At 47.8% G+C, this 10618-nt stretch overlaps 1 pseudogene; it reads left to right on the top strand.

Annotated features, from left to right (window-relative positions):
* The first annotated feature begins 3676 nt into the window (after positions 1-3676).
* LOC142431040 (next to BRCA1 gene 1 protein pseudogene) lies at positions 3677-5833 on the top strand (annotated as a pseudogene).
* Positions 5834-10618: the final 4785 nt, after the last annotated feature.

Below are 10618 nucleotides of genomic sequence, written 5' to 3'. Positions count from 1 at the left end.
CTCCTCCATCTCACAAAACACACACTATGACACCGACTGCAGGAGGAAAGCGGAGTCAGTGAGCGTGTAAGCATCTCAGCGCTGGCAGGGGGCTCCACACGGCTGCTCCAGCACCCAGGGCTGCACTGGGGTAGGTCCATGTGGCTTCTCCTTGGGGACGTCTTGCAGGAAGTGAGCCTTGCCAGCTGAAGCAGGGAACTGGCTAAGGCAGCTGCACCCTGGTCCGACCATCACAAAGCAAGAGACCTGAGAACTAGAAAGGCGAGGATCACTGCGCCATTTATCTCTCTGCCCTTCAATTAACCCCACATGTGTTTATCGGCCAGGCTGGCACAATAAACTTTATCTCAACCAGATACGAAAATGAACTCAGGCTGGATCAAAGCCCTATATGTAAAAACATAGAACTATAAAGGTGACCAGTGACAAAATATGGACAATGTTACAGAGGCAAGACATTGGAAGGTTGACAAGGCTTATAGACAACAGAGGCAAACACTGTTTCGTGCACAATCTTGCACTGTGGGGGTCTATGAGTAGATGCTTGGATAGACACACAGGCTGAAGAGGTGGGAGCAGGAGTATTCCCCTGAAGATAGCTTGACAAAGGATATTTCATACGCCCATTTACTTCTGCTGGTGAAGACCATTGAGAGTATCACGGGCTGTCATCGGAACAGATAAATCTATCTTGCAAGAAGTGTAGCCAGAATTCTGCTCCTTAGAGGCAAGACTGGCAAGGCTTCAGCTCACATACTTTGGACAGGTTGTCAAGAGAGATCAGGCCCTGGAGAAAGACATCATGCTGGGTAAAGTGGAGGGGCAGGGAAAAAGAGGGAGGCCTTCAACAAGATGGAGTGGCACAGTGGTGGCAATGATGGGCTCAGGCATAAGAACAATGATGAGAATGGCACAGGACGGGGTGGTGTCTTGCTCTGCTGGACATCACGTCACTATGAGTGGTGCTGACTCAATGGTCCATAACAGCAACAATTGACTTTTGCTGCAAATGGATCCAAGAGTCCATTGTGGCGTGTATAAGGGACAAAGTTATTAAAACCTCTTAGACATACCCAAACACCGTGAAGGGGTGAGTCAGTGGGCCTTGGGGCTCAGGTGCCACAATCTCAGCGGGCGCCAAGGTCAATCGTCACCACAGTCCACAAAGACAATCGTTCACATCATATTCTGATGAGGAGAAGGTTGTAACAGTTTGTGAGCAGCCCGCTCAGGTGCAGCTACTTGGTCCCCCCTGGCCAGAGGAAGAAAGTGTGAGGACAAACAAAAGACACATGGAACAATTTGTCCAGTTGACCAATGACCCTCACAGACATCCGCTTCCACAGCACTGAGACCAGAACTGGATGGTGGCTGGCTGCTCCTGCCCACTGCTCTGAAAAGGATCACATGAGAAGAGAGAGAATGGGAGAAAAAGGTGGAACCACGCTGACATTGGTTAAAGAGACCAGGAGTCCTGCTCAGATAGAGACTGAGGTTTGACTGTGATCCTTTTGACTTGGAACTGAATTCACCTCTGTGTGAGAATGGGCAACCATTTAAAAAACAACAGGGCTGACCTCCTCCCTGGGATATGGACAGCAGAGAAGCAGGGGAAGGGAGACTCCGGATAGGGCAAGATATGACAAAATAACAATCTGTGGATTATCACAGGCTCATGAGGAAGGGGGGAACGGGGAGGGAGGGGGAAAAAAAGAGGACCTGATGCAGAGGGCTTGAGTGGAGAGCAAATGCTTTGAGAGTGATTAGGGCAAAGAATGTACGGATGTGCTTTATACAATTGATGTATGTATATGTGTGGATTGTGATAAGAGTTGTATGAGCCCCTAATAAAATGTAAAAAAAGAAAAGAAAAAAAAAAGAAAATGATTAGGGCAAAGAATGTACAGATGTGCTTTATACAATTGATTTATGTATATGTATGGATTGTGATAAGAGTTGTATGAGCCCCTAATAAAATGTTTTTTAAAAATTAAACAATGGTGGAGCCAGGAGGAGAGCAAGAGTTAAACGTGTCCTAGATAAATACTCTTCTATACAAAACACTGCAATGTTACTTATTGAAGAAAGACTAGAGGAACCCCTGAGACTATGCCCTCGAGTCCCTCTTCAGCTCTGGAAATTAACTTGGCCCCATGGCTCAATTTGCAGCCAAATGATAGATAGACCCATGAAGATGATAACAACAACAACAACACTAGGTAGGTATGCACAACTTCAACCAAAGGGGCAGCATTTCCCCTAGGACAAAGTTTATAAGAGTTAGGAAAGATGGAGGCGTGAACAGGAAGCCTGAGCAGAAGCGGGATATGGGGTGTGATTTTGTGGGGACTGCATCAGTGACATGGAACAAAATGGGGAGAAAGTGTTGAATGGGAAGTTGATCTGTTCTGTGAACTTTCACTCCATTTAGAAAAAGAAAGAATGCCCCTCAGGACCAATAAGGAGAGTAGCGATACCAGGAGGGTAGGGGAAGGTCAGACAACAGAAAAGTGGGTGAAGGGAGACAGTGGTCGGTGTAAGACATGAAAAAAATAATTTATAAATGATCAAGGGTTCTTGAGTGAGGGAGAAGGGTGGGGAGAATAAGCCGATACCAAGGGCTCAAGTAGAAAGAAAATGTTTTGAAAATGATGGTGGCAACACATGTACAAATGTGCTCAACACATGGATGGATGTATGGATTGTGATAAGAGCTGTAAGAGCCCCCAGTAAAATGATTTTTTTCATGAAATTCAATTTTGAAAAGAAAGAAGAAAGCATTGCTACTCTGTAAATGAGTACAAAGCCCCCACCATGGAACTGAGAGCCGTCTTGTGTGAGCATTTGGCTGCGCACAACGGGAATAGCCGAGGGGGAAGATACCTCCCCCAGGCTTTCTTCCTGAAGTACACTCCACACAGCGGAAGTGGCTTCAGCAATAAGAACGAGAACAATGCCGGTGTGGATGGGTCTCAGCTTGCACTCATCCACGTGGCAGCTTTGACCACTTGGCAGCTGCTTAGAGCAGTCCCTGTCAACAGCTCGCAGGGTCCAAAGCGTAAGGGATTGGGGGCTAGAAAACATTTCGTTGAGGACTCAACTTGGAAAGCGTGTGCCCGTCTATAAAACGGGGATGATCTGCCCGCTGTAGAGGGTTGTGTTGAGTCACGAGTGGAATTTGGTGTGTGCATGTGTGATTCAAAATGCTGTGGAGGATGACGTCACAGTCACCTCTGTACTGGGATCAGAATCGCTACCTGTGGCCCAAATATGAGAGTAACTTAATCCAGACCGGTGGCAAGAAAGGGCCTACCCCCACCACACCGATCGTGCCCTCTCAGCCGCCATGGAAGGCTCCACTTTAAGTAAATAAAGGGCTCCATAAAGAAACCACCATTTCCAGCATGCAGTGCGAAACAAAGGCCTTCGCCCGGTATTTTTGGAAAGCGTAGTTCTAAGGGGAGAGGTACTTTCCATACTGGAGGCAGGCACGATTCCCACGGAAACCGAGTTGCCAGATTGGAGATTTCTGCATGCTTGTGGACCGCAACACCTGTAGACTAGAGTGTGTGTCTTTGCCTCTTGAGAGCAGGGAGTAGGCGAAGGAACCCACAGATCTTAAAAAGACTACGATTCCTATCGAGCCCCACGAGACGCGGACTGGCCGTCCTCTAAGCCCTGCAGCATGGAACCACAGGTCACTCTAAGTGTGACTTTTAAAAATGAAATGCAGAGCTTTCTGGTTTCGAACCAGAAAGCACAACTTGGGCAGATGTAGAAGTTATGGTAAAAGTTTCGTTTGGTCTGAACACTATTCAAATAAAATACTTGGATGAGGAAAATGAAGAGGTGTCTATCAACAGTCCAGGAGAATTTAAAGAAGCCCTTAAGTTGGCAGTGATGCATGGAAACCAACTGCAGGGCAGGTCCTGGAAGGTCCAGGGATGAGACCCAAATCCAGTTGCATCAAAAAGGCAGTCAACTACCCGGACAGGGAAGAAACCATTTGCACATTATCCCTCACTGCTGAGGGTCTTGGGATCCGATATGAAGCCCCCAGAGGCACCTGCCCCACAGCCGTTTCCACTTGATCCATGTGATGCAGACCAGCTTCCAGAGAAGCCCCTGGACTGGTTCAAACACTACCTGGAGACATTCAGAGAGCAAGTGGTTAAAGAAAGAGTTGAGAAGCTTGAGCAGAAATTACATGAGAAGCTTGTACTCCAACGCCCAACCTTGGGTTCCTGTCCATCAGAAGTCTCAATGCCCATTTCAGACGAAACACTGTTTTTGCCAGAAAACCAATTCAGTTGGCATATTGATTGCAGCAGCTGCCAAAGAATATAGCCTATGCCCATCCTACAATGCAGACTGTGAGACAGGGCCATATGCCCATGATCTAACCATGTCCTGCCGAAGTTGCGGAGACCTGTTGTGGGATCTTCTGAACCGTTCGCTCACTCAAGGGTCTCTCCTCCTTGCCTCCCTGCTGCTCTGGAGCAAGCCAGGCTCCAAAACCAAGTGGGCAAGAACTTTCTTAAAGCAGAAAAGCAAAGGTTGCAAGCTGAGATGAAACAGTGGAAAGCAGAAGTCAAGGAATTTAAAAAGCAGCTAGGAAGATTCATCTGTGGAATTCTATCCATGGGCTTCAGAGCCCCAAGTCTCCTTTGGGCCAAGCCGAGAGCTTGCTGCAGTCTAATACCCTGATGTTCCCTTTGCAGCCCTGTGCCCCAGTCAGGCCAACCCTCAGTGCAGCATCTGTGGACGAGAATGTGCCTGATGGGACTCAACTTCAGCCAGGAGCCACGCTCATCCAACACGGGAGAATAAAAAACGCAGGAAATGTCAGATGGAGTGCAGACCCAAAGCTCGCGTTCATGTGGGGGAACCTGACTCTGGCTTCTACAGAAAAGAAGGATGTCTTGGTTCCCTGCCTGTAAGCCGGCCATGTAGGAGTTGTGTCTGCGGAGTTCATTGCCCCAACCTTGGAAGGAACATGCACCTCCCACTGGCGTCTTTCTCATCAAGGCCAGCAGTTTGGGCCTTGGGTCTGGTGTAGTATCAGACTGGATTCTTTCCCCTCCACTGAGAGCCCTAGTAACAACGACAAGGGCATGGCGGGCTCAAGCAAAGACGAACCCACTTGCCGACAATAGGAAACTTTTCTTCTGGCCAAAGAAGAAATTCATCTTGGTGAAGGCACTGAGCCGACAGAAGGAATAGGAACCCACATCCCACAGACCCAAAAGGTTGCCAGCGAGAGGGAGCGCTACACCCCATCTGTGGACCTTCTGACTGCCCGGGAGCTGCTGGACATAAACCTTGTGTGAGAATTGGAGAGGGTGCCACACCACACCCCTGTGGACTCCACGGGGCTGGCGAAGAATATGGCTGAGGGTGCTGCCGCTGGGGAGGAAGCCGGAGATGACCTGAGCGGGACCCAGTGTGTCTGCGAGACTGTGCTCAGGTCCCTGGCATTGGATGCTGCCCTGATCACAACCCACCTTGCTGCCAGAAGTCCCTGCAAATGACATCTACCTCATCTGAAGGGGAAGGCTCCCTTGGTGAGGAGGGAGAGGAGATTGTCCATATCGCTGAAGAAGAATTTGCTGAGAAGGAGGAGGAGGAAGAAGATGAGCTCAAGGATGAAGTTCAGAGTCAGTGCTCTGCTTCCTCAGAGGACTACATCACCATGCTGCCCCAGTGCTTTGACACCAGCGAGCCCGCCGAGGTTGGAGAGCTACTCCCTGAAGGAGAGAACCAGTTGCAGGGGCAGGACATCAGTGACACTGGGAACAGTGCCCCACCTCTGCTGTCCAGGAGCTCTCCTTGAGTATAGCAGCATGGTCCCAGTAGAGTGGAGTTACTGGTTACCATCCCAGAACTTCCTCCAGGCCCTGATCAGATAAGAGGAGAGCCCAGAGGTGTTTTTTTTTTCTAGATCCCTGTTTTATTCTTTTTTAAAAATCATTTTATTAGGGGCTCATACAACTCTTATCACAATCCATACATCCATCAATTGTGTAAAGCACATTTGTACATTCATTGCCCTCATCATTCTCAAAACATTTGCTCTCCACTTAGGCCCCTGGCATCAGCTCCTCATTTTCCCCCTCCCGCCTTGCTCCCTCATGAGCCCTTGATAATTTATAAATTATCATTTTGTCCTATCTTACACTGTCTGACGTCTCCCTTCACCCACTTTTCTGTTGTCCATCCCTCAGGGAGCTCACATGTAGATCCTTGTAATCGGTTCCCCCTTTCCAACCCACCCTCCCTCTATCCTCCCAGTACCACCACTCTCACCACTGGTCCTGAAGGGATCATCCGCCCTGAATTCCCTGTGTTTCTGGTTCCTATCTGTACCAGTGTCCACCCTAGCCCAGAGGCTCTTCAGGACATGTAAACAGCAGACAGAAGAGCGACAGCCACTCAAGGCACCACCCCAGGACGGGCATTGCTGGAGGACTAGTGAAAGGGGCTTTGTCCGTTTCTTGCTTCTGCCTACAAGGTCCTATTTGCTGGGCCACCAGTCACTGCTCAGCCAGTCATTTCTGAAGACCAGACAGCCGCTTTGATGGAGCACCTCTGTGAAATGGGATTCTGTGACAGGCAGCTGAACCTCCGGCTGCTGAAGACACACAATTACAACATCCTGCAAGTGGTGACAGATCTCCTTCAGGTCAACCACCACGAGTGGTACAGCCACGCTATTGAAGAGTGTCCGTGTATTGAATAACTAGCTGCCTGCTGCTCAGAGATGACCTTACTCTGTTCTTGGTGTTGGGAAGAAGCCCTCTGTCTGGTTTTTAATCTCATGAATATTTGTACAGCCCACCATTGAATTATCAAGCAATACCTGCAATACAGTATTTTGGCGGAGCCAATTAAAGACCAGGACCTAAATTTTCACCGTGGATACCGAGTGAATGGTAGCAAGACAGCTGGAAATTGTGGTGAAACTCCTTTGTCCATTTTAGTGTGCGGAAGAGCATACTCTAAACCATCTGGACAGCCAGTTTTCTCTTCTGCCTGCATTGAACGTAACTTTATTTGTTTAGTTGATGTGGGTGTTTTGTGGAGATACCGATAACCTGCTCATCGGCATTTTTTAAATGCAATGAATGTTGGAAGAAAGGCTCCGTTGTTTTCCAGAGGTATTCCTATAATTCCTCTAGCCTGACCCCAAGCCTCACAACTCTGGGTTGAAGTGACACCCAAAGCGTGACAGAAACTCTGACGCTCTTCCTATCCCCAGGAGAAAGTTTCCCAACAGGACGGAGTGCTACTTTTGCTTGCAAATGACCAGTCCATGTGTTTTAGAGCACCCCCCCTCTGGATGTCTACATTTCAATGAAAGGATGGAGGCGTGTGCTAACTATTGAACTCCCCAGTCCCCGATCGACTCTGTCTATTGCAGTCATTGTGCATCTTTTTCTTTAAGGGGAAAGAAATGTTAAATCCTTTGCTAATCCTATAGAGCAAGAAAGGGACCGTTCGGTTACTTAGAGGGAAAGGTAAATTTCATGATGGCTTTTATCTCTTTTTCATGTCAGAGCAGAGCTTTATTCTGATAGAATTAAAGGCTGGAGGAGAGCAACAATGAGACGGGCTCCCTAGCTGATGTCAGTAAAGTTCAGGGTCGGGCAGAAAGTTGTGGGGTATAGGTTCCTACTGACTCCCGAATGTCAAGTCAGTTTTAAAAGGTATCGGCCCTGGGGAGCCTAGGGGGAAACTGCAGAGCTTCCGGTAGGGCGAACTCCCGGGAAAGTTTAGGTTCAAACCCAGGAGGAGGGAAAGAGCTCGCGTCTGAGAGCTCGGGTAAGGAAGCATACAGATGTATTCCTGAAAATGACTTGTCAAAGAAAAAGAATCAGACCCACCCAGGCTGGAGATGGGATAATGAAAATAGTATTATTTAACCTGGTTGGTACTTATAATAAGTGGTGATTTCATCATTAGCCACGGTGCTTATTTACAGGACAACTGTTGAACACTGTTAAATAAAGCCAGGATTCAGACCGCAAGCCAACCAGGTGGTTCGTTGGTTAGAAGGTTTTGATGGGGCTTCTGACTGGAAGCCTGAAGCAGCAGGGGGTATGGAATTGGGGTACAGTGTGACCCTTCCGGGCCAGACCCGTCTTAACCACCTGAGTCAGACTGCAGATGCCCAGGAGGGCGGTGGGTTCGGCCTACCTCATTGTACGTGTACACAGCCACTTAAAGAATGGTGAAATAAAGGTTCTTTGAAACTAAAAAGAAAAAAAAGCTGTGGAGAACTTCCGGTTTTGTTTGTATTTTTAATTCAATTTTTCCAGGAACGTTTTGAAACCACTCAGGTATATACTGCGTTCCCACCAGTGTGTCTTCCGCACTCCTCCTCCAGCGGGGGGGAGCTGCTCCGGGCAGGGCTTTCTCACAGGCACAGGAGTGCGGCCGGAGCATCATTCTGACACCCAGGCAGAAGGGGATGCCAGCCACCAGAGGCCCCATCACACAACCCCCAGACCCTTCTAACTTGAATCAAATTGGCTTGCAGCTGTTTGTCCGCAGGGTGGCAGGCGTGGAGAGGCAGGGACCTGCCGCGGATCCCCCTGCTGTCCTGTTATGATTGTGGCTTTCGCTGAACTGGAATATTAGAACCGGACCTAATAACGATCAGAGCAATAGTCACCCTGCCTTGAGGGCTTCTCGGGCTTTAACGGCCATTCAGAGAGCCGTTTGTAGTTCCTGGTCAAGGCTCCAGGCAATTTGTTCCGCCATCGAAGATTATCCTCACCAAACGCTCTGACAATTGCTTGGTTCACCTGGGTGTGCCAGGGGAAACCTTTGTGAACTGCTAAACTGTCCACAATCAACCTGGAATTGATCCTGCAGGACCACACAGAGGCAGGAAGCTGGAGGAGTGGCTGAGTTTTCTTAGCAAACCCTTAATTCAGAATCAGATGAGATGACTAAGCACGGCGATTTTCAGAAATTTTGAACAGCCCATGTTGTTCTTTCCCCCAAATGAAATCGCATCGGGAGTTCAAATACAAATAAATGGCTGCTACTTTGTAAAGTCTATGTTTTACACTTGCTCGTGAATAATATTTACGTTTTACAAAGTCAATCAACAACATATAGTGAGATGTCTATGATTAACGCAAAATTAAATAAAAAATCACAGGGTCGGGCTTCAGCATCTTTTTAATCTACATTGTACTTTTGTTGTATGATAAGCATCATCAATAATGCTTGAGCACTGCTTTGAGTATGTTAGCTCACTTGGACCATAGACCTCGAGCTAGCATCTTCATTCCCAGATGAGGAAGTCATAGGCTCTGCATCCTGAATAAGTAGTCTGAGGTCACACAGCTAGCAAGTGGCAGAGTGGCGGTTCAAATCCAGGCAGTCTGGCTCCCCGAAAGTTTAAGATCAGAATTTTAGTTATGATGAAACTTCAAAAAGGTTATGTTGAAATGGCATTTAAAGATAATGGAGCATTTCCAGGAACTCTTTGAAACTTCTAATAATATCTAACACATGGCCACCCCATAACCGCACGTGTTCCCGAGGAGAACTTTGCAACCTAGGGCTTTCAGTGATTAACCCCCTAAGAAGTAGATAACCCAGCCTTTCCTTCAAGACATCTCTGGGTACTCTTGAACCACCAACCTTCCAGTTAGCAGCTGAATCCTTAACTACTTATGCTACCCAAGAACTGTATGTATAGAAATGCAGCACATGACTTGATATGGCTCTTCCGAGCCATCACTCCCATCAAGCAAGCTGTGTTTTCCTGACATGCCTGGGTAAAGATAGGGGAAGAGAGGAATTGTATTGCATGATTCAGTGGTGAGTGTCTGACATGCTGCTGTGTATAAAGTGAGTCATCTCAGGAGTGGCGATAGCTCACCATCAGCAAGAGTCAAGAGTGGAGCTTGAAGATCCCTTTGGAGCTGAGATCCCTGTGCAGTGAACCTCCTTGATCCAGGCGGAAAGTTTTGACCTTAGAGGAGCAACAGAGGAGCAGCAGAATCAGGAGCCAGAGCACGAGTCAGAGAGATGGACAGACTGCCCAGCCCACAGAGCAAGTAAAAGTGAATGCGCATGAGCAGGAGGCTGGCTTGTGGAATGGGCTGCCTCTGGGCACTTCACTCTGGGAGCTGACTTTGATGAGTCACAGAGCCCAAGTTGAATGCCTTCAGGTCAAGGCTTACAGTGAAGTAGCAGGTTCCTTGGACACAACTTTGTAACTTAACCTGACCGAACAAATGTATCCTGAGCATTTCACACTTGAATTATATTCTGTTAACTGCCATAAATCCCCTAATTGTGAGCATTGTCTATGAGTTATTTGTGGTCATGGAAATGAATTACAGAACCCCGCAAAAAAAAAAAAAGAGAGAGAGAGAGAGAGAATGAGGGGTGGGGTGAGGGGAGTAGAGTACTGTGAAAGGAACTGCTGATGTCAGAATAGGGTTAAGAAGGATGGAAGACTTTAAGACCCCAAATGCTATATCTTTTGATAGCCAGGCACCATCAGCTTTCTTCACCACATTTGCTCATGCACCCATTTGTCTTCAGCAATCATATTGGGAAGGTGAGCACACAATGATATGATTTTTGTTCTTTG

The sequence above is a fragment of the Tenrec ecaudatus genome, chromosome 17 (genome assembly GCF_050624435.1).
Source record: "Tenrec ecaudatus isolate mTenEca1 chromosome 17, mTenEca1.hap1, whole genome shotgun sequence".
In the NCBI taxonomy this organism is placed as follows: domain Eukaryota; kingdom Metazoa; phylum Chordata; class Mammalia; order Afrosoricida; family Tenrecidae; genus Tenrec; species Tenrec ecaudatus.
Note: the sequence above shows the minus strand (reverse complement) of the source record. Positions and strands in the feature narration are given on the sequence as shown.